A 24,148-nucleotide genomic window follows, 5' to 3' on the forward strand; every position below is an offset into this window, starting at 1 on the left:
CTGCTGTGGTCAAAGGCCTCACGCATTCATTTATACTCACCAGAGCTCCAATGTTAATGTCCCAATCACTATCTCGGCAGAAAACTTGATTCACATGGATCCAAAAAGAGGACGTGAGGTTGATTTGGCAGATAATGTGAAGGTAAACCCGAAGGGTTTCTACGAGTATGTTAAGAAAAAAAAGAATAGGGACAAAATTTGGTCCCCAAGACCAGTGGTTCTCAACCTTTTTCTTTCTTCTCACATACCACTTATTCCCTATGTCATAGGTGCTCTGTGATTATTAAGGGATTGCTTAAGGCAGTATGTGGATGGAAAGAAAAAGTTTAGCAACCACTGTTTTAATCACCCCTAATTGACTCGTTATGTGCAGGGTTTCAGAACTCCAAAGGAAATGGGCCAACGACAATTTTTCTCAAGCAAAATATTTCAGTCGCAATTGGGAATAGAGCAGCGATTCTCATCCTTCCCTTCTCACTCACATCCCTCCTAAGTTATCCCTTACTAATGGCATAGGGATTACTTAAGTGGGATGTGAGTGGAAAAAAAAGGTTGAGAACCACTGCAGAAGATCAAAGTGGCTGTCCAAGTGTGGAACCTAATGAGATGGGGGAATCTGTCTTCTTCCAGTGCAGTGGAGGAGGGGACCGAGTTCATACAGTTTGAAGTTTTATCTTGATACATATATATATCTCAAGATAGAATTTCATTTTCAGAGATGGACTGGGAGGAGTGAGTGGTTGGTGAGTAGTTTAAAAGAGAGATAGCTGGGAGTTGATTTGTAGGAGTGAATAATTAAGTTCATTAGTAGAGGGCCAATAAAAGGAGGGTAAAAAAGTAAAGGATTGGCCAGGGAGTGAGTGGATAAGGGAAGGAAAGTGGGAGCACTGAAGGTTTTTTGGGGGGCTTTGGTGAGCTGAGGCTGAGCTCCCTGTGAGGTAAGGTTGGGTAAGTCTGTTTTGAGTTTATCTTTCTTTACTCTAATTTAAATAAAGAGGCAGGTGATGGAGGCAGCTGAGTTAGTCCTGTGCTCTGATTGTGGGAGGTGAAGGACAGCACAGATTTCCCTGATGACTACACCTGCAATGGTGCATCCAGTTGCAGCTCCTGCGCGACTGTGTTAGGGAACTGGAGGTGCAGCTGGATGAGATGTGGATGTAAGGGAGGCAGGCAGTGATAGATAGGAGTTACAGGGAGGCAGTCACCCCGAGCAGGCAGGAATCAGGGAACTGGGTGACCTGGGAAAGTGGGGAGACAGGCAGAGTACCCCTGTGGCTGTTCCCCTCAACAAGTATACTGCTTTGGAAATTTTTGTGTGGGGAGGATGATCTGTGGGGGATAAGTCACAGTGGTCAGGTCTCTGGCTCTTGGCTCAGAAGGGATGGAGAGGGGAAGAGAGGCTCTTGTAGTGGGGGGGGAAGAGAGGCTCTTGTAGTGGGGGGGGAAGAGAGGCTCTTGTAGTTGGGGGGGGAAGAGAGGCTCTTGTAGTTGGGGACTTCCTGGTTAGAGGAGCAGATAGGAGGTTTGCTGGATGAGACTGGGGCTCCTGGTTGGTATGTTCATTCCCAAGTTCCAGGATCAGGGATGTGTCTTGAGTCCACAACATTCCCGAGGGAGAGGGTGAGTAGCCGGAAGTTGTGGTCCATGTGGGGACCAATGACATAGTTAGAAGTGGGGATGAGGTCCTGAAGAAGTGGGGGGGGGGGGGGGAGAAACTTTCAGAAAGTGTGGGATTTTAACCCCAGTCCTGATTGCTGGTGCCTGGTAACAACGTTGTAACCACTACATTGCACAACTTATTTTCTCTCAAATATCCATCATTCTCCATCTTGATTCCACAGTATTTATGTGGATGATCCAGTTAAATAATTCATACCTGCTACAATGTTCATGAAGGTCCTAGAAATGACCGTGCCATTAAGAGTCAAGGGTAGGTGGTTGGCAAGGTTAAACTGGTTTGTGGTGTGAACTGGTTGTTCTCAACAGGGGCCCTACAGCCCCCAGGACCACAGCACATTTAATCCTTTGGACTCTGGCCTTTTTCAATCTTTCAATATATATATATATATATATATATACTCTGAACTGGGACTGTGGGTAAATTACAGTACAAACACCAGGGTGAGCCAACTGGTGCCTGGGTATTAAAACCAGTCCTGGAAAATGGCGACAAAGTATATGTGCTTGTTGGTTGTCCCTGAGTGAAGCATAGAAATCTGCAGACGCTGTGATTGCAGTAAGGACCCACCGAAATGCTGGAGGAACTCCATTGGTCTTGAAGCGACCATAGGACTCGGATATATTGCCCACATTTGGGGGTTGAGCCTTTCTTCAAGGAACAGGCAAAGATTGTTTATTCCTTGAAGGGCTCAGGCCCGAAACATCGGCAGTATCTTGCAGTCCCTGAAAAAGAGGGACACAGAGTCCAAAGGCTTAAGTATTTTAAAAAGAACTTGTTTCCACTTCCCGTCAGAGAAATATTTTTTCATGTTGTCGGCAGGAGTATGGAAGAAAGCAAAACTTGAGTGCTTCACAGGGAAGGGGGTGGGGGTGGGGGGAGTCCATAAACTTTGAGCAGAGTCCTAAGGGAGCCATAGCCAAAAATAAGGTTGAGAATGGGGCCCTGAATAACGGGGGCCCTGAATAACGGGGGCCCTGAATAACGGGGGCCCTGAATAACGGGGGCCCTGAATAACGGGGGCCCTGAATAACGGGGGCCCTGAATAACGGGGGCCCTGAATAACGGGGGCCCTGAATAACGGGGGCCCTGAATAACGGGGGCCCTGAATAACGGGGGCCCTGAATAACGGGGGCCCTGAATAACGGGGGCCCTGAATAACGGGGGCCCTGAATAACGGGGGCCCTGAATAACAGGGGCCCTGAATAACGGGGGCATCTCTATCAACTCCAATTGCCTGCACAATGCTGTGTGCATGTAAAAGGCCCACTGTGACATATTCAGGAAAATGTTTAGTCTGTGCACTCTATTACACAAAGATTCTGAAACAGATAAATGAATATATGTGTACTAATATGGTCAGTGGCATGCTAATTTAGCATGTTGAAGTTCTCTGAACCTTTATTGTGCGTGCTGTTTGTCACCAGGCTGCTGTGTTTAACAAGGAGATGTATTTACACAAACAATGAATAAACCATTTGGTATTTTTTGCAACATTCTGCTTGCCACCAAAGTGTGAGCAAAGCACTTGCCATTGTTAGTCCATTGACTGTAATTAGTTGCTGCTTTGAACCAATACCTAAAGGAATTCAGCCGTTCTGCCAATTTACTCGGGGTGGTGGTGTGGGGGAGAGGAGGGGAGTCTAATCCCTTTGCGGTGAACTGTAAATTATAGGGTTGGTTTTCCCTCAGACTCTTCCCTCAGGCTGCTTTCGTATTTAGGGGTAGGAGAAAGACTGTAACTGAGGTTACAGGTTTGTGTGATACACAATGTGTTTCCTCAAATAGTCACACTTCATAGTGAGTACATTGAATATTACAACACCGCTGCTGGAGATCCAGCTGCGCTGGGTGGGTCACGTCTCCAGAATGGAGGACCATCGCCTTCCCAAGATCGTGTTATATGGCGAGCTCTCCACAGGCCACCGTGACAGAGGTGCACCAAAGAAAAGGTACAAGGACTGCCTAAAGAAATCTCTTGGTGCCTGCCACATTGACCACCGCCAGTGGGCTGATAACGCCTCAAACCGTGCATCTTGGCGCCTCACAGTTTGGCGGGCAGCAACCTCCTTTGAAGAAGACCGCAGAGCCCACCTCGCTGACAAAAGGCAAAGGAGGAAAAACCCAACACCCAACCCCAACCAACCAATTTTCCCCTGCAACCGTGTCTGCCTGTCCCGCATCGGACTTGTCAGCCACAAACGACCCTGCAGCTGATGTGGACTTTTACCCCCTCCATAAACCTTCGTCCGCGAAGCCAAGCCAAAGAAAAAAAAAAGAAACAACACAGTACAGGCCCTTCAGCCCACGTTGATGCTGCACTGACCCATACATACCTACCAAAAAATACTAAATCCTTGGTGACCACCATGCCTGAGAGTCTCTTAATACTTCAGCCTCCACCACCACCCCTGGTAAGGTGTTCCAAGACCCACAACTCTCTGCGGGGAGGCGGGGGGGAGAAACTTATCCCTGATGTCTCCCCTAAACTTTCTCCCCTTCACTGGATAACACACGGGGAGGAAAGGTGTAGAAGGATGAGTTAATGAGCAATGATAAAAGGTCCACGGAGTAGCATTAATATCGGAACTGCAGACATTCTCAACAGGGGCCATACGCCACCACCTGGGGGACATGGCGCATTTAAGAGGGACCACAAACTGCAATCATAAAATATTTTTAATGTCTTTCATGCAGTCAGTAAGAGAAAAGTATGGAAGAAACCAACTAAACTTGTCTGCTTTGCAGCGAAGGGGGCCCATAAACTTTGAGCAGAGTTTGGGAAGGGCTAATTATGATGGACAGGAACTAGTGAGGGTCAATTGGAAGCAGATGTTCAAGGGTTGAAGCACAGAACTAAGGTGGAGGTAGTTTAGGGACCACTTGTGCAGGGTTCAGTATAGGTTTGTCACACTGGGACAAGGAAACAATGGTAGGAAAAGGGAACTGTGGTTGGTTAAGAAGGAAGCATACATTAGATATAGGACGCAGGAAACGGGAAGGGCTCATGAGAAGTTTATGGTAGCCAGGAAGGATCTTGTAGGAGAGCTCTAAGAGGGCCATGAGAAGGCCTTGGTGTGTAGGATTAAGGAGAACTCCAAGGGGTTCTATGTATAAGGATGATGAGAATGAAGGAGGGGCCGCTGAAGGATAAAGGAGGCAACATGTGGCTGGAGGTGGACGAGGTTGGGGAGGTCCTAAATGAATACTTTGCTTCAGTATTCACAAGAGAAAAGGACCTTGATTAGGGTGAGGTCAGAATAGAACAGGCTTGTGTGCTGGATAACGTGAAGATGAAGGAAGAGTAAGTGTTGGATCTTAAAAACATTAGGATTCATCCATCTCAGGGGCCAGATGTGATAAACCCTCAGTTGCTGTGGGAAGTGAGGGAAGAGATGTCTGGAGCAGTAGCTACAATCTTTGTGTCCTCTTTGGCTGCAGGGGAGATTCTGGAGGATGGGAGAGCGGCAAATTTAGCCCCTTGTTTTTTAAAAAAGGTAATGAGGAGAATCCTGGGAATTATAGACCAGTGTGTCAATGGTGTGCAAACTATTGGAGAGGATCCTTAAGGATAGGATCTATGAGCATTTGGAGAAGTATAGTCCACTGAAGGATAGTCAGCAAGGCTTTGTGAAGGTCATGCCTCATGAGCCTAATTGAGTTTTTTTGAGGAGGAAACAAGAAATTGATGAGGGTAGGGAGGTAGATGAAGTCTATATGGATTTTAGCATGACATTTGGACAAAGTTCCCATATAAAAAGCTCATTCAGAAAGATATGAGGCATTGAACCTTGGCGGTGTAGATAAAAAGTTGGTATGCAGGTAGTAGTGGAGAAAGGAAACTATTCTGCCTAGAGGTCCGTGGCTAGTGGAGTTCCGCAAGGATCTGTTCTGGAACTCTAGCTCTTTGTGATTTTTATAAATGACCTGGATGAAGAGGCAGAAAGATGGTCAGTAAGTTTGTGAATGATACAAAAGTTGGGGATGGAGCTGAAGGTTGTCGAAGGTCACAAGAGGATAAAGACAGGATGCAGAGTTGGGTGGAGAAGAGCCAGATGGCGTTCAATCCGGATAAGTGTAAAGTGATGCATTTTGGAAGGACAAACCAGAAGGTTGTGTTACAGTTAATGGTCAGTTTCTTAAGACTATAGATGAACAGAAGGACCTTGGGGTCCAAATAAATACATCCTTCAAGGTCGCCATGCAGGGTGATAGGACAGTTAAGAAGATCTATGGGATGATGGGGGTTCATTAATAGGGGGAATCGAGTTTAAGGGCCAAGAGATCATGTTGCAGCTCTGGTATGACCACACTTAGAGTACTGTGTTCAGTTCTGGTCACTTTATTGCAGGAAGGATGTGGAAGCTATGGAGAGGATGCAGAGGAGATTTACTTTACCTGGATTGGAAGATAAATCTTGAGGCAAGGATGGCAGAGCTGCAACATTTCTCATTGGAGTGTAGAAGGATGAGAGGAGACTTAATAGAGGATTGAGAAAAGCAGGAATTGCAAACACCTGGACATTTGTACAAAGTGAAGGGAGGAAAGTTTAGGGGAGTTATCAGGGGAAAGTATTTTAGAGTTGTGAATGCCTGGAATGCCTTGGTGGCACTTGAAACATTAAGGGCATTTAAGGGACTCTTAGACAGGCACATGGATGGAAATAAAAATAGAGGGTTATGATGGTAGGGAGGATTTAGTTTTTTGTAAGGAATATATAGGTCAACACAACACCAAGGGCTGAAGGGCCTATACTGTGCTGTAATGTTCTATGTCCTAAGGGGTCCATAGCAGAAAAAAGGTTGAGAATGGATGATTTAATACTATGTGATTATAAAGGAAGTTGTATTTTTTTTAGCAGCTCAAATGCCTTTGCAACATCCTCCACATTTAACTCTCTATAGACTCCATGAGCAATCCATCCGTGAAATTCAGTTAGGATGACTGTAGCGAGGACCTCTGGAGCAAGTGTATTAACGAGAATGGGCCCTGGAAACCTCCTGGGATATCATACCAACTTTTCTGCAATGAGTGTCAACTGATCTAATGGGTGTTGGACATCGCGGGGGTCAAAACACGCATGTATCAGCGCATGTGCACCTGGATGTATGTGCGCCCACACAAAAACACAGGAGTAAACCTGTAAGACATGGGAGCAGAAATAGGCTGTTCACCCCATTGAATCTGCCCTGCCGTTTAATCATGAGCTGATCCCATTTCCCATCCAGCCCCACTGCCCGGCCTTATCCCCATACCTTTGATTCCCTGCCTTGTAATTAATGATTAGTTCTCACAAACAATGATGACTTATTTGGGGGATAGACATTGGTTAGGGCACCAGACCCAACCCCAACCAACCAATTTTCCCCTGCAACCGTGTCTGCCTGTCCCGCATCGGACTCGTCAGCCACAAACGAGCCTGCAGCTGACGTGGACTTTTACCCCCTTCATAAATCTTCATCCGCGAAGCCAAGCCAAAGAAAGAGGAGGGCACCAGAGAGAACGCTTCAACCTTTCTTCCAAATAATGTCACCTGAGAGAACAAAAAATGCCCTGGCTTTACGGGGCCCTGAAATCCATTCACTCCTCTGCTCCAGCACAAGGGTGCCAGTCTGGATTATGGCCCAAAGGCTTCAGCAAGAAATCTTGAACTGTGGAGCATCTGGTAACCTTAACCTTGACTGGAGTCTCCCTCCCCACTCCATTGGCATGATCTACCAGGATCGTTGACCCTTTCCATCTTTCTGCTGCTTCTGTCGGGAAAGAGTGACGGGAGTAATCAGAGCCAACTCCACCAGGGGCTGACGAGCAGCTTCTTCCCGTGGGCAATGAGGACGCTGAACGACCAAAGAGGGATTTGTTACTTGTCCTACGTATGCATTGTTTTGTCCGTAGGAGCGTTATGTCTGCGTGTTTTGCACCGAGGACCGGAGAACGTGTTTCGTCGGGTAGTACTTGTGCAATCAGACTTAAGTTACACATGGTTCACAAAGGGTGCAAATCAAATGTTGACTCTATATAAATACCATCAACCCAAAAGTGATTCCCATGTGAGGAAAAACTTTTAAGCAACATTCTGACTGGTGATTCATTGACTGCTCATTTGCTTGTGGGCAAGTACGCTGCTGAAGATCCAGCTGCGCTGGATGGGCCACGTCTCCAGAATGGAGGACCATCGCCTTCCCAAGATCGTGTTATATGGCGAGCTCTCCACTGGCCACCGTGACAGAGGTGCACCAAAGAAAAGGTACAAGGACTGCCTAAAGAAATCTCTTGGTGCCTGCCACAATGACCACCGCCAGTGGGCTGATAACGCCTCAAACCGTGCATCTTGGCGCCTCACAGTTTGGCGGGCAGCAACCTCCTTTGAAGAAGACCGCAGAGCCCACCTCACTGACAAAAGGCAAAGGAGGAAAAACCCAACCCCAACCAACCAATTTTCCCCTGCAACCGCTGCAACCGTGTCTGCCTGTCCCGCATCGGACTTGTCAGCCACAAACGAGCCTGCAGCTGACGTGGACTTTTTACCCCCTCCATAAATCTTCGTCCGCGAAGCCAAGCCAAAGAAAGAAGAAGTTCAATTACAAAATGCCATGTCTGATATGCTAATTAGTTGCAGAGACCCTTGCCCTTAGTTTGTGTGTCACACTTAACTCCTTAATAGTAATTAGTCTAAATTGTTAGACATGACCCATTCACAGCCTGGACTGAATGTTGAGATCCCCTCCAGAGGAATGGAATTTTGCATCTGAGGTTAGGAGAGATTTAAAAACTAGAGGACGTGGGCTGAGGGAAAAGATTAAAGGGAACATCAAGGGGAACTTCTTCACGTAGAGTGGTGGGAGTGTGGAACGAGTAGATAGCTGAAGTGGGGAATGTGGGCTCAATTCAAAGCTCAGATTTATTCAGAGTGCATTCATGACATCACATACAACCCTGAGATTCTTTTTGCTGCGGGCCAGGCAGAATTACCACTTAATGGTAGTGCAAGAAACTTCTTTGGCTTGGCTTCGCGGACGAAGATTTATGGAGGGGGTAAATGTCCACGTCAGCTGCAGGCTCGTTTGTGGCTGACAAGTCCGATGCGGGACAGGCAGACACGGTTGCAGCGGTTGCAAGGGAAAATTGGTGGGTTGGGGTTGGGTGTTGGGTTTTTCCTCCTTTGCCTTTTGTCAGTGAGGTGGGCTCTGCGGTCTTCTTCCAAGGAGGTTGCTGCCCGCCGAACTGTGAGGCGCCAAGATGCACAGTTTGAGGCGAGATCAGGCCACTGGCGGTGGTCAATGTGGCAGGCACCAAGAGATTTCTTTAGGCAGTCCTCTTCTTTGGTGCACCTCTGTCACGGTGGCCAGTGGAGAGCTCGCCATATAACACAATCTTGGGAAGGCGATGGTCCTCCATTCTGGAGACGTGACCCACCCAGCGCAGCTGGATCTTCAGCAGCGTGGACTTGATGCTGTCGACCTCTGCCATCTCGAGTACTTCGACGTTAGGGATGAAAGCGCTCCAATGAATGTTGAGGATGGAGCGGAGACAACGCTGGTGGAAGCGTTCTAGGAGCCGTAGGTGATGCCGGTAGAGGACCCATGATTCGGAGCCAAACAGGAGTGTGGGTATGACAACTGCTCTGTATACGCTTATCTTTGTGAGGTTTTTCAGTTGGTTGTTTTTCCAGACTCTTGTGTAGTCTTCCAAAGGCGCTATTTGCCTTGGCGAGTCTGTTGTCTATCTCATTGTCGATCCTTGCATCTGATGAAATGGTGCAGCCGAGATAGGTAAACTGGTTGACCGTTTTGAGTTTTGTGTGCCCGATGGAGATGTGAGGGGGCTGGTAGTCATGGTGGGGAGATGGCTGATGGAGGACCTCAGTTTTCTTCAGGCTGACTTCCAGGCCAAACATTTTGGCAGTTTCCGCCAAACAGGACGTCAAGCGCTGAAGAGCTGGCTCTGAATGGGCAACTAAAGCGGCATCGTCTGCAAAGAGTAGTTCATGGACAAGTTTCTCTTGTGTCTTGGTGTGAGCTTGCAGGCGCCTCAGATTGAAGAGACTGCCATCCGTGCGGTACCGGATGTAAACAGCGTCTTCATTGTTGAGATCTTTCATGGCTTGGTTCAGCATCATGCTGAAGAAGATTGAAAAGAGGGTTGGTACGAGAACACAGCCTTGCTTCACGCCATTGTTAATGGAGAAGGGTTCAGAGAGCTCATTGCTGTATCTGACCCGACCTTGTTGGTTTTCGTGCAGTTGGATAATCATGTTGAGGAACTTTGGGGGGCATCCGAGGCGCTCTAATATTTGCCAAAGCCCTTTCCTACTCACGGTGTCGAAGGCTTTGGTGAGGTCAACAAAGGTGATGTAGAGTCCTTTGTTTTGTTCTCTGCACTTTTCTTGGAGCTGTCTGAGGGCAAAGACCATGTCAGTAGTTCCTCTGTTTGCGCGAAAGCCGCACTGTGATTCTGGGAGAATATTCTCGGCGACACTAGGTACTATTCTATTTAGGAGAATCCTAGCGAAGATTTTGCCTGCGATGGAGAGCAGCGTGATTCCCCTGTAGTTTGAGCAGTCTGATTTCTCGCCTTTGTTTTTGTACAGGGTAATGATGGTGGCATCACGAAGGTCCTGAGGCAGTTTTCCTTGGTCCCAACAAAGCTTGAAAAACTCATGCAGTTTGGCATGCAGAGTTTTGCCGCCAGCCTTCCAGACCTCTGGGGGGGATTCCATCCATACCTGCTGCTTTGCCACTTTTCAGTTGTTCGATTGCCTTATATGTCTCATCCTGGGTGAGGACCTCATCCAGCTCTAGCCTTAGGGGCTGTTGAGGGCGGAATCTTGGACTGAGCGGTTGGCACTGAAAAGAGATTGGAAGTGTTCTGACCATCGGTTGAGGATGGAGATCTTGTCGCTGAGGAGGACTTTGCTGTCTGAGCTGCGCAGCGGGCTTTGGGCTTGGGGTGAGGGGCCGTACACAGCCTTTAGAGCCTCGTAGAAACCCCTGAAGTCGCCAATGTCCGCGCTGAGCTGGGTTCGTTTGGCGAGGTTAGTCCACCACTCATTTTGGATCTCCCGGAGTTTGCGCTGAAAAGATATGTACAAATGTGCAATACAGAAAGAGAAAAATAATCAATAAAGTGCAAAAGCAAGAGTCCTTAAATGAGTCCCTGATGGAGTTTATCGCTGAAGAGTCTGATGGTGGAGGGGGAGCAGCTGTTCCTGAACCTGGTCTTGTGACACCGATACCTCTTATGGCAGCAGCGAGAACAGAGCGAGTGCTGGGCGGTGTGGATCTTTGATGATCGCTGCTGCTCTCCGACGGCAGCGTTCCCCGTAGAGGTTCTTGATGGTTGGGAAGGGTTTTGCCTTTGATGTCCTGGGCTGTCCACTAGGGGTATTAGTGTCATACCACGCGGTGCAGCGGTACTGATGGAAATTTTGACATTTAAGAAAAATTTAGACCAGTGCATGGATGGGATGGGCACAGAAGATAGTCCAGGTGCAGAGTTAGTGTGACGGCAGAATATTAGTTTGGACAGACTATAAAAGGTCAAGTTTCTGTGCTCTAATCTTCTACAGTACTGGCTGTAGGTTTATAACTGTGCCTCAAACAGATAGTATTGCAAATCTAAGCAGCTTGGGCACCTTACTTATTTAAATTTCGGCATATAGTACGATAACAGGCCCTTTCAGTCCAGGACGGTTAGGGTAGTGGGATGCAGAACACTGTTCCAGCGCCAGCGACCGGCGTTCAAATCCGCAGCTGTCCGTCAGGAGCTCGTACGTTCTCTCCGTGACTTTGTGGGTTTTCCTCTGGGTGCTCTGGTTTCCTCCCACCCTTGAAAAATGTACTGGGTCAGCCGAAAGTTGCAGTATATCTGTATGTCTAAATTTTAAAAACCTACTCTGTTCCATTTGGATTAAACTCTTTTTGAGGCAACTTGCAATAATTACAGCTGTGTGATTTATCCTCAAGCATTTGTTCTTTGTTTGGTCTGCATATCTTGCAAGTTATTGTAATCCCATCTTACGAAGAGCTGCAGTGCGTTCTCAGTTGTATCTGTGATCTGTCTGGCTCGACAGTTATGACACCAGCTGCTTTTGATTTTTGGTTGGGTGGTCTGGTTCTTCACTGAACTGAATAAAAATCTGTTCCCAAAAAGCACTTCAATACAGACTGTGTCAGTGCTTCTTGGCTCGAGGGGTTCCACTTCTGATTACATCTGAGCAGTTCCCTGCGTATGGGTTCCAGCCGGGTAGAATGGGGCTGGAAGGGTAAGTCCACACTGAACGTAATTGACATTTCCCTGCCCTTTAAGTAGTTCATGTAGAGCACAGGGATGCATGGAATGCAATACAGGGAATGGTATCAGAGTTATGGTTTTTCAGGCATGTAATGGCACAATCAATAAATTTTGGCGCTTAAAAAAGGAATGTGCAAAAATTTTGAGTCCATTCCTGCACTGCAATTTATCCTGCAGGACCCCTCCAACTCTTTGGAGGAAGCCTGCAGTGTAAATCGTACCAGAAAAATTCATTGATGGTTATCCACTCTACTGCACGTCCAACCCCCGGGACTGTTGCACTCAGGTACTTGCAGTCTTAAAAAGGCGCCAAGTGTGAATGATCACACTGACAGTAATTATGTTAATTTTTTCCAGCAATTTTCCTGACATTGCAGTCTAGAAACCCATTAATGATGAAATTACTGAACGAGCATTTAACATCCTGGACATAAGAAATAGGAGCAGGAGTCGGCCATTTGGCCCATCGAGCCTGCTCCGCCATTCAATGAGATTGAGGCTGATCTGATGATGGGCTCGTCTCCACCAACCTGCCTTTAATTCCTTTATTATGTAAAAATCTATCCAACCTTATATTTACTGAGGTCGCCTCCACTGCTTCGATGGGCGGTGAATTCCACCGATTCACCCCCCCTCCTCTGGGAAAAGCGGTTCCTCCTCCATCCCTGTTATTTTGTAATGTTTTATTTATCATTTTTAAAATATTAAACGATCATCCCAAATGCAAAACCTCAGGACCTCTCCTCTATACGAGCCGTACTAAACAGAGCAGTTCCTCCTCATCTCTGTCCTAAATCTACTCCCCTGGATCTTGAGGCTGTGTCCCCTAGTTCTGGTCTCCCCCACCAATGGAAACAACTTACCTACCTCGATCTTATTGATGCCTCTCATAATTTTAGACATTTCTATCAGATCCCCTCTCATTTTTCTAAATTCCAGTGAGTACCTGATGGACTCGATCTCTCCTCATAGGCCAACCCCCTAATCTCAACCTGGTGAACCTCCTCTGCTCCGCCTCCAAAGCCAGTCCATCCTTGTTCAAGTAAGGAGACCAGAATTGTTACTCCAGATGCAGCCTCACCAGTACCCTGCTCCTAAATCCAATTGACCAATGGAATAAAGAACCTGCTGCTGTAATGGGATCTGAGAAGCGATTGAACTGCCATCCAAATTTCTTGGTTCACTAAGAATGGGAGATTGGCCATTCTTGCCTGGTCTGACCAATGTACAACTCCTGACCCTCCGATGCTGGTTACTTTATAATCAGCTCTCTGAAACTACCCAGTGCACCAACCACCTAGATTTGAAATGGATGTAAATAGAAACTTTGCCCATATCCATAGACTGAATACATTTAAAAATTGGACAGCGGAGGGCACAACATGGTCAGATTTATAACTGTAACTGCATCAAAGCAAAGAATTTAATAAATATTTTGTCCAACACTGGAGACCTCAGACCAACGTGACAGAATGAGCTGTCATCTAACTTCAGAGAAATGCCAGGTGTTCCATTCCATCAATCATTTGTATTTCACCACCAAATGCCCTCTCCACTCACCTTGCTTTGATTGGGTGCAGCCTCAATCCACCGATACAGCCACAGTTACACTTGCGCCCACACCTCCTCCCTCACCACCGTTCGGGGCTCCAAACAGTCCTTGCCAAGAGAAGCGACGCTTCACCAGTGTATCTGCAGGGGTCATTGACTGCATTCGGGGCTCCCGATGTGGCTTCCTCCACATCAGGGAGACAGATTGGAGAATGGCTTCATTCTGTCCTGTCCACTACCACAGCAAGGTCTTTCCAGTGGCCAAACCTTTCAATTTCACACCCCATGGCTATGCTGTCATTTTCTCTGGCTTCGCACACTGCCAGACTGAAACTCCTTGTAACTTAGAGAAATACCACCTCATATTTCATCTTGGCAATCTCCAATCAGAAGACATCAATATCGACCTCCACTTTCCAGTAGCCCCTTGCCCTAGTCTGTCACTTTCCCTCATCCCACTGGCTCCCCAACCCCTTCCCTTCTCCTATTTCTCAGCCCTCTGCCCACCTGTTAGCCAGTGTTCCTCCATTCCTGGAGAAGAGCTCGGTTCCAGAACGTCAACTGCCTTTTGCTTTCTATGGACGCTGAGTGACCAGCTGAGTTTCTCCAATACTTCTGTGTATGGCACTGGACCCCAACATCCACAGAGTTCTTGTTTACCTAAAGCATGGGTTAAAATGAGTTAACTTGAGTTGGCGGAGGTTTTGAATGGCATCAGAAACCCTGGCAAATTTCTACAGGTGTAAGGTGGAACGTGTGCTGACCAACTGCATCGTGGCCCGATATGGGAACACCAAAACCCCTGGCGTAAAGCTCTGAAAAACTTAATGGATGCAGCCCATGACATCACAGGCAAAACTCTCCCTACCATCGAGAACATCTACAGGGAATGCTGCTGTCGTAGACCAGCAGTGATCATCAAGGACCCACACCACCCAGCACATGCTCTGTCTTGCTGTTACCATCAGGAAAGAGCTCTCGGTGCCACAAGACTCGCGCCACCAGGTTCAGGAACAGCTGCTCCCCCTCCACCATCAGACCCCTCAACGACAAACTCAATCAGGGGCTCGTTTAAGGACGGGGTGAAACAAAAAAGGCAGCAGATGCTGTGATTGCAGATCCATCAGTGGAAGAAGGGCTCAAAATGTTGGCAATGTATCTTTGTATCCTACAGACGCTAAAAGACCGGCTGAGTTCCTCCAGCATTTTGATGAGTTTTTACGCATTTAAGGATTCTTACTTTTTAATTTTTTTCTATGTATTGTTGGGTTTTTTTTTAACATGCACGTTGAGTCATTTTTTTTTTCCACTGCCAATCAGTAGTAATTCTGCCTCGCCCGCCGGAATAAGGAATCTCAGGGTTGTATGTGATGTCATATATGTACCCTGACAATAAGTCTAAATCCAAACAGTAGAGTTTGCAATAACCCAAGGAGAATGACAGAGAATGATTCAGTAAAACACTGTATTGGATGCTTGTGTGCAAGGTCACTGTCATTCTGAGACCAGGGAATCTGCATCCTCTTTAACAGATATTATTTTCACTGTGAAGGCAGACCAGGCTGTGAATATTTCCTGACAGCAGACTTGGGGGGCCTCTTTAAATCATCTCCCGTTAGAAAAGTCCAGCTGGAAGGCAGAGAGGATGTTTATCTCAAATGTCTGGACTGGATTCAAGATAAACAATTTCTATTTATGATAGTAAAATATTTCTGTGATATTTCCCAGGAACACTGGTAGACGTTGAGTCACATGTTGAGATACCTGATTGCTGGTTTCTGAAATCATCATCGATATCAACTTGTCTTAAAATAGGATTGTCAATGAGGTGAGAAGTTGAGACACCGCTTGGATAGAATCTTCTTCATTCCCTGCAGTGTAGGAGACTGAGGGGTGACCTGAGAGAGGTTTCGGAAATCACGAGAGGCGCGGATAAAGTGAAGGTTGGCAGGGTAGATGATTCGAGAACTGGAGGCATAGGTTTGAGAGGGTTAAGGAGGATCAGAGGGGAAACATTCGCTTTCAGAGTGTGGTCTGAACCCGGAATAAGCTGCTGAAGGGAACTGTAGGGGACCCGCATGGGCTGCTGGAGACTGAATCGTGGGATCCAGGTATTGGAGCTGGGAATCGAGTGGGTGCTGAGGGCAAGAAGGGGGCCTCAGGCACTGGAGGGTTCCTGATGGTGTTGGAGGTTTGGATTGGAGCTCGGATGGCCGATGGATCAAAGAGAGGTCCACATGGCTGCAGTAGCTGCAGGAGGTGAACCCATAGACACTCGGTGACTCTGAAGGGACTTGTTTGCTTCTCTTACTCTTGTTGTTTGGGGTGCTGGGCTCACGGTGACTCTTACAACAGACAAAAGTTAAAGTACAGTAAAACCTCTGGTATCCGGCACTCATGGGGATTGGTAGATGCTGGAAACCAGGGGCTTTTCTGGTTGTTTGAGATTGTGTGTTGCATAGATTGGCGAACTAACGGCACCAATTTTAAACTTCCATGTCTTTTCCCAATTTATTTTTTTCCCATTGCTTGAGGCTGCCGGTTGCTTGAATTCTGGATACAGGGGTTTAATTGGATATCATGTATGCAATATTTTTAATATATTTATGTACAACAGTAAATAGAACCTTGTAGAAGCAGGCATAATTTTGACATTCAAAATTACTTTTGGATTAACCATATAACAATTACAGCACGGAAACAGGCCAATATGGCCCTTCTAGTCCGCACTGATCCAAGTACCCTCCTCTAATCCCACTTACCAGCACTCTGCCCATATCCCTCCATCCCCCTCCCATCCATCTACTCATCCAACTCTTTCTTAAATGACAAAATTGACCCTGCCTCCACCACCTTTCCCGGAAGCCCATTCCACACAGTAACCCCTCTCTGAGTAAAGAAGTTCCCCCTCATGTTACTCCTAAACCTTTGCCCGTCAACTCTCAACCCATGACCTCTTGTATCCATCTCTCCTACTCTCAATGGGAAAAGCCTTTCTACATCAACTCTATCTACCCCTCTCATTATCTTAAACACCTCTATCAAATCCCCTCTCAGCCTTCTACGTTCCAAGGAATAAAGACCTAATTTGCTCAATCTCTCCTTGTTTTCCAGATGCTGAAACCCAGGCAACATTTTTGTAAATCTTCTCTGCACTCTCTCTCCCTTGTTAATATCCTGATAAAAGGGTGGGAAGGGCTTCAGTGCAGATAATTGGATCCAGGCCAGAATGCCAACCTGGTCAGTGTAGAAAAATTGGCTTGTTCCATCCTTCATAACTCTGGGTTTCTGATTGACCATTGCATATACAAATATATTAGAATAAATGCCTCATCAAAGAAGTGCCTTAAAGGGGAAGAATTTTAGGACGTATATAAGAGTTGGGGCCTGGACAGCTGAAATGCTAGAGCAATAGTCCAACTGTCTGCTTGTCCCGCATCGGACTTGTCAGCCACAAACGAGTCTGCAGCTGACGTGGACATTACCCCTCCATAAATCTTTGTCCGCGAAGCCAAGCCAAAGAGAAGAAAGAAAGAGAACAACCGCTTCCCTGGGCAGGGAATTCCACAGATTCATGACTCTGGGGGAAAAACAGTTTTTCCCATCTTAAATCTTCTCCCCTGAATCTTGAGGCTGTGTCCCCTAGTTCTGGCCTCATCCACCAGTGAAAACAATTCTCCTGCCTCTATCTTATCCATCCCTTTCATAGTTTTATATTTTTCTACTAAAGCAGCCAGTGGGAGGAAAGCAGGGTTCGGAGATCTGGAGCAAGTTAAAGGGATAGGTCCGATCAGCCAGTTCTCTCTCAATCCGGTGCTTCATCAATGATCTATTGCCAAATGAGCCACTGCAAGAGCATTTCATCTTACAATGGTCATTCCAGCACTCAAAACACAGAAATGCTGGAGAAATCAGCCAGTCTCGCAATGTCCACAGGAGGTAAAGATATATTCAAGTTATTCCCATTTAGTTATTCCATCACTCACCCAGTATATGTCAACTGGCAAGACAACTCAGTAGTGACAGGAGTACAGTCTGGTCTCCCCATTCTAAGTTGGGAACACAACCCACAGCCTGTCAACTCGCTGTAGGGTCCTATAGCATGGAAAGGGGCCCTTCTGCCCAAACAGTACGCACTGTCCATCAAACACCCATTTGAACCAACAACCTAGTACCTTAGAGATGAAAGGACTTGTCATTGAGATTATCAGAGAGAGTCAAGTTTATTGTCATCTGATTGTACAATTACAACCTGACGAAACAGCGTCCTCCGGTCCTCAGTGCACACAGCCAGGCATAACACACATACAGACAATTCAATACATATGCAGGACAAATATTCATAGATACAAATGAATAAATAGGTATTGTTTTATGAATGTAAGAGTCATGGATGGTTTGTGTAAGCAATTCCTTTGTTGTTCGGCATTCTCGCTGTTCCTCAGCCTGGTGGTACTGGCTCTGATACTCCTGTATCTCTTCCCCGATGAGAGCAGCTGAAAGATGCAGGGTGGAAAGGATCCTCAATGATTTTACGCGCCATCTTCAGATAACGATCCCAGTAGATCTCATAGATTAGTGGGGAAGGAAGACTCCAGTGATCCTCTCTGCCAATGTTAAGATCCTGTGGATTGACCTCTGATGCATTTCTCTACAGCTGGCCAGAACACTCTCGTTAGAGCTCCTGTAGAAGGTTGAAGTGATGGTGGCCGGTCGCCTTGCCCATTGCAGTCTGCTGCACTGTGATAGATGATGCAATATTAGGTGTTGTACAACAGCATCAAAAAGTATCGAGTAGATTTGCAATCTTGCTAATTGTGTTTCCTTTCCAATCTTCAGGAAGAAATGTTGCAAAGGTTACAGATTTGCACGAGGCCAGTGTATTCCTGAGGGTAAGTTGAGCCTTGTTTGTTCACCTGTTGGGAGATTGCTGAGACCATGGGCAATCTGTTTCTGAAACCTGACCAACGACCTTGGCTTCAAGCAGAGGTTGACAAAAAAAAATGAATTAAGCCTTATTTTAAGGGAGGGGAGATAACATCTCACTCTTTTAAATAACCAGATATTTCCCAATCTCGCTGAATACCTTGTTCTGAATAACAGCAGGGAGAGTTTCCTCTTCATCTAATGCTTTCAACTCTTTTAATTTTAACCTTTCGTACTCTAGGTGGGAAATACAATGCCAGGTTGTTTAAATCTATCCTTGTCGTGGAGACCTGGTAACTTTTTGGTGAATTTCTGTTGTTATAGTCTTTCTAAGGTGTGACATACAGAACTGTAGTGAGTTTGTTTTTTAAATCGGCATACAGCACGGTAACAGGCCCTTTGGGCCCACGAGCCCGTGCCGCCCAATTAACCTACAACTCCAGTACGTTTTCAAAACGGAGAGGAAACTGAAGCACCCGGAGGAAACGCACACAGGTCACGGGGAGAACGTACAAACCCCTTACGGACAGCGCCAGATTCGAACTCAGGTTGCTGGTGCTATTAAAGCATCGCTACCCTAACCGTGCCACCCAGATGTGGTTTAATCCAGGCCTTTGTCTAATTCAGAGGTTCTCAACCTTCCCTATCCACTCACACACCACTTTAAGTCATCCCTATGCCATCGGTGCTCTGTGATTAGTATGGGGTTGCTTAAGGTGGGATGTGGGAGGGAAGGGAAGGTTGAGAACCACTGTTTTAATCGTCCCTCATTGACTCGTTATGTGCATGGTTTCAGAGCTCCAAAGGAAATGGGCCATTGACAATTTTTCTCAAGCAAAATATTTCAGTGACAATTGGGTCTAGAGCAGTGGTTCTCAACCTTCCCTTCCCACTCACATCCCACCTTAAACAATCCCTTACTAATCTCAGAGCACTGATGGCATAGAGATGACTTAAGGTGGTATGCGAGTGGAAAGAAAAAGGACCACGGGTCTAACTTCCTCCCTCCACTACCAACTTTATGTTGGCTCTCTCAATATGATTTTATTGCAGAGCTGACATGGTACCATGTCATGCACAGAGTATTTTTTGTTGCAAAGGCACATATGATTCCTTATTAACACTGACGAATCTAATCAGAAGATATCCTGGAAGATCTGTATCTGTCCTGCTAAGTCTTCATTTAATATTGCATTTCTCTGCTGCCTTTAAAGTGGCAGAAAGCTCCAAGAGCTTTGGAGGAGTGAAGAGCAGATTTACGGCGGCCTCATGTTATCAAGCGTCCTGCCCTTTTTTTTAGATGTACAGGTCATTTCAGCCCACTAGTCCATGCCGCCCAATTTACACCCAATTAACCTGCAGCCCCCCCAGTACATTTCAAATGGTGGGTGGAAGCCAGAGCCCCTGGAGAAAGCCCACTGAACAGTTTAACTGTTGACGTTTCAGTAGTTTATTAATGTGCTCACATATTACAGTCGCCATCTCTGTATCTGCTGCTCTTAAATTTAATGTGAATGAAAACAATAAAGCTCTTTAAAAGTCTATGGGGATTTTAGTTTTTAATTCAGACATACAGCAGGGTAACAGGCCATTTCAGGCCACGTGTCCGTGCTGCCCGCACCCCGGGCCAAAATGGCCCTGTTAATGTGCTGCATGTCTAAATTAAAAACTAAAAATTTGGCCACCCAAGTCACAAAGTGGTGAAAAATAAAAAGCCAGGGGCAAAATAAGAACAGGAGAAAAAGATCAAGAAACCTTCCTCCGCAACTCTCAATGAGTACAGTTCGCGGCCCAAGTGTCCACCTTAATGATTAGGATGCAATGTGTAAATCTGGAGAGAGGTGACTAAAGTTAAAGGATTCCTTGCAAATCAAACAAACGCATTTCCCCTTGACTTCTGTGGAAAAAGTATTAATTTTCCCAACGTGTTTTGTACTTTTTGGCGCTCCCTTGCTATTTTCTGTCTTTTCGGTTCCAGCGTGTTTAATCAACTGAGGTAAACGTATTTATTTAACTGTGGTAAATGTTTTCATCGAGGAGTAACATTTCAGTGGTCACTGTAGTAGTTGTTCAAAATGACATCTAGTGTTGACACTAAGAAGTACAATGTACACACAGTGCCAATTGTTCTCACGGGCCACTTAAAAACGGGCAACTGGCCGCAGTTGGCCCGGGGGATGCAGTTTGGCTACCCCTGATATAACCCATAAAGAGATCCTCTGATTTATTTCTCCCTCACGGACACATCTAGCTTCCTTCAGATGCACCTGCACCCAGGCCTCTTCTCCACCTTCTTTGCTCACAGCAGAAGCTCCAGCTGAATTCCCTCTTGAATTCCTTCAGCGTCCATCTGAAGAGCTAATGAACAGAATCCACATGTCTGGCAGTTCCTATTTTACCTTTACTTCCTTAATGGACTAATGTGAACAGGACGCTGTTGCCATGTCTCAGTGGAGGAATAAGTTTCAAGGTCATTGAAAAGAACCCACAAAGTAATAGAAGTAAAACATGAAACCTTCGCTCTGTCCGCATCAGTGACAAGGATCTCCCGGTGGGCGATCGTTTCAATTCCGCGCCTCAGCCCCACACTGACATATCTATCCTCGTGTACTATCCCACCAAGACCCCCTGTAAATTGGAGGAACAACACTGGGCACTCTCCAACTGGATGGCATTAACATCGGCCTCTCCTGTTTCTGCTCGGCCGCTCTCCCTCCCTTTCCCCTTGCCTTCTTTCCCTTTGCTCTCTATTCACAGAGCCATTCCCCCTGTTGACTGATGTGCCCTCCTTATCAATCTACTACTCCCAGCCTTTGGGACCATGCTCCTCCTCCTCCTACCCCCCCCCCACCATTTTGTTTAGGAGCTGGCCGACATTTTTTCAAGCCGAAAACGTTGGTTCTGATTCTTTATTTTTGTGATATAAAGTTTCTGCTGAGTTTCTCCAGCGTTGTTTTTAACCACAAAGTAATCGTTTTGTCAGTTATAGACACAGTTAGCATGTTATTATAGCATTGGCAACTAGGGTTCGAATCTGGCGCTGTCTATAAGAAGTTTGCAGTAGTCCAGTTTCAGTCCAATGACCTGAAGAGCCTGCTTGAGTTAATAAGGAAGTTTCAGGCATCTGCCCATAAACCACTAGGTGGGGCTGCTACCTGCTGTTGCTTCACAGGACTTAAAGGCTGCTCGCTGCTCGAAAGACCAAGCACTTGAAATTTCGAACAACTGCAGGGACTAGAAATCTGAAACAACGGGGGAAAATATTGCAAACACTCAGGGGTTCGGCGAGCATCTCAAGGATCCAAGCTCATCGTGTAATCATTGCCCGGCACCCCTATCGACAGGAGAAAGAGAAGCAAAGGAGAGAGTCCCTTATCGAGGGGATTTTCTTCCAGCGCTCCCACCATCTCTGGAGCTGCACAAGCTCCAGTTCAACGCATCCATGGAAAGAGAAACCCTTCAGGTTTGGGACCCTTTGACCTTCTACAGTTTTTATTGATGATTCAAGCAAGGGGAGTGGACAGCATGTTCGGGAGCATCTACCAGAAAGAAACATAATACAGAACATTGCATCACAGCCGACCGATATATACCTAACAAAAAAAGTACTAAACCCTCGCTACCTCGTAACCCTCAAAGATTCCACATGTCAAGCAGTTAGGTGGCAGACCAGCAGATTCCATTGCAAACGTGATTGGTCAGCCATCTAATCAAAATATCCACAGTTTGAAAGCCACGTCTGAACCAAATGGTGGTTGACATTAATATATTTATTGCAGTTACAAAATATATTTTTTAAATGTTGTTCAAGTATTGGGATGGCTCGGTTAGCATAGCAGGAAGCTCAACATTATTACAGCGCCAGCGACCGGGGTTCAGATCTGGCGCTGTCTGTAAGGAGTCTGTACGTTCTCCCCGTGTCTGCGTGGGTTCCTCCAGGTGCTCCGGTTTCCTCCCACCCTTCAAAACGTACAGGGTTTAGGTCAATGGGGCGGCACGGGCTCGTGGGCCGAAAGGGTCTGCAACCGTGCTGTATGTCTAAATTTAAAATTTAAGCCATTAAATTTAAATTTTAAATTTAAGTAGGTTCTAGGACCAATTTAACATAAATAAGAAATATCTCTTTGGCATGAGATCAATCCAAAAGCTCTGATTCTCTGATAGACTGATGACGGAGATGATAGATAAGGATATTAGATTCCATTCTATAAGAAACATATGAGAAGGTCATTCAGCCCCAAGATTTTCTGCTGTTCCATTTGGTTTCTCTTTCTATCACCTTTCTCAACTTCTTATTAGATTCCAGCACTGGCTGTCTTTATCTTCCAATTACCCACTCCTCCCTGGACTCACTCCCCCCCCCCTGACTTTTTTGTTTCTCTCTCCCTTTGTCTGGCATCTTCCAATTCCCCTGCCTCTGTCCGCTATGTCTCGCCTCTACCTGGTTCGCCCCTTCCACACGGGGCTCTGTCCCACCCCAGTCCTCCGTGCACTGGGCTCTCTTCAGCGTAGGAGTGAAGCACCAAAGGTTGAGTTCCTCCAGCATTTCTGTGTTTTTATTCTCCAGTCTCAATTAAAAATGATTTCAGCTCAACACGCTGACCCTCCTTTTTCTCCCACTGATGCGACTTGACACGTTGAGTTCACCCAACAGCTTGCGATCGGCTTCAGATTCCAACATATGCACTCGCCCTTGTGTCTCTGACCTCACTGGCAGAACAACTCTACGTCAGCCCACTGTCATGACTGTACAGCAATACGCTATTCGAACTGCCTCATCAAGTTCACTGACGACATGACTGTGGTGGGCTTTATCAACAAGAACAATGAGTCAGCGTACAGAGATGAGGTGCAGTCACTAACAGACTGGTACAGAGCTAACTGAAAGTTAATAAAACAAAATAAATGGTTGTCGACTTCAAGAGGGCCCAGGGAGGGATCACTCTCTGCTGACCATTGATGGTTCTACCGTTGAGATTGTCAAGAGTACCAGGTTTCTTGGTGTGTACTTGGCGGAGAATCTCACCTGGTCCCTCAACACCAGCTCAATAGCCAAGAAAGCCCAGCGAAGGCTGAGGAAAGGTCATCTCCATCCTAGACTCCAGAGATGGAGAAATTGAGAGAAAAGGAATAGAATCCTTTCAGGGAACTCAGTATGAGAAAGTGAAGAGACTAACTCTGGGAATTATTAGCAAATGAATGTAGTTAACACTGGACAATACATATTTTCACAAGGAACGCCTCCCGAAAAAAGGGATTGTGATAGACGACTTCAAGCTGAACACAAAGATAATTTCAGATTTGTTGTATCACGTAGGAAGTTGGAAAAACATTAAATTAATTCTTATTGAATTTAGCCTGTTTAATCAGAATGTATTGGCACAAACAAGTCATGAAATTCAACGTTTTGTGGCAGCATCGCGGGAGGTTCATTAATTATTTGAGGGGTTGTAGGCCAATTGGGTGTATTTGGGTGGTGGGCCAAAAGGGCCTGTTACCGTCAGGGGCGCAGTGCTAATATTTTTTAGGTGTCACCAAAAGCGATCAAATGTTCTAAGTGGTATTTTTCCACCACCAGCCACCACCCCATCCCCCACCCCAACACCTGCTTCCGTCAAATCCCCTGTATTCCGAGTCAGGGTCAGGACAAATCTAACAGAGGGGCATTAGGGTAACCTTGGAGGATGGGGCCCACCAGCA

The 24,148-nt window shown here is 46.3% G+C and overlaps 1 protein-coding gene across 2 annotated transcripts in view; it reads left to right on the top strand.

Moving 5' to 3' along the window:
• Positions 1-24,148, top strand: part of LOC138745519 (collagen and calcium-binding EGF domain-containing protein 1-like) — a 113,019-nt gene that overhangs the window by 29,411 nt on the left and 59,460 nt on the right. For both annotated transcript variants that reach the window (XM_069902614.1, XM_069902615.1), the window contains exon 2: positions 18,362-18,414. The gene's annotated coding sequence lies outside the window, so the exon portion shown is untranslated. The remainder of the gene's footprint in view (positions 1-18,361; positions 18,415-24,148) is intronic.

Source organism: Narcine bancroftii, chromosome 11 (assembly GCF_036971445.1).
Source record: "Narcine bancroftii isolate sNarBan1 chromosome 11, sNarBan1.hap1, whole genome shotgun sequence".
Classification (NCBI taxonomy): Eukaryota; Metazoa; Chordata; class Chondrichthyes; order Torpediniformes; family Narcinidae; genus Narcine; species Narcine bancroftii.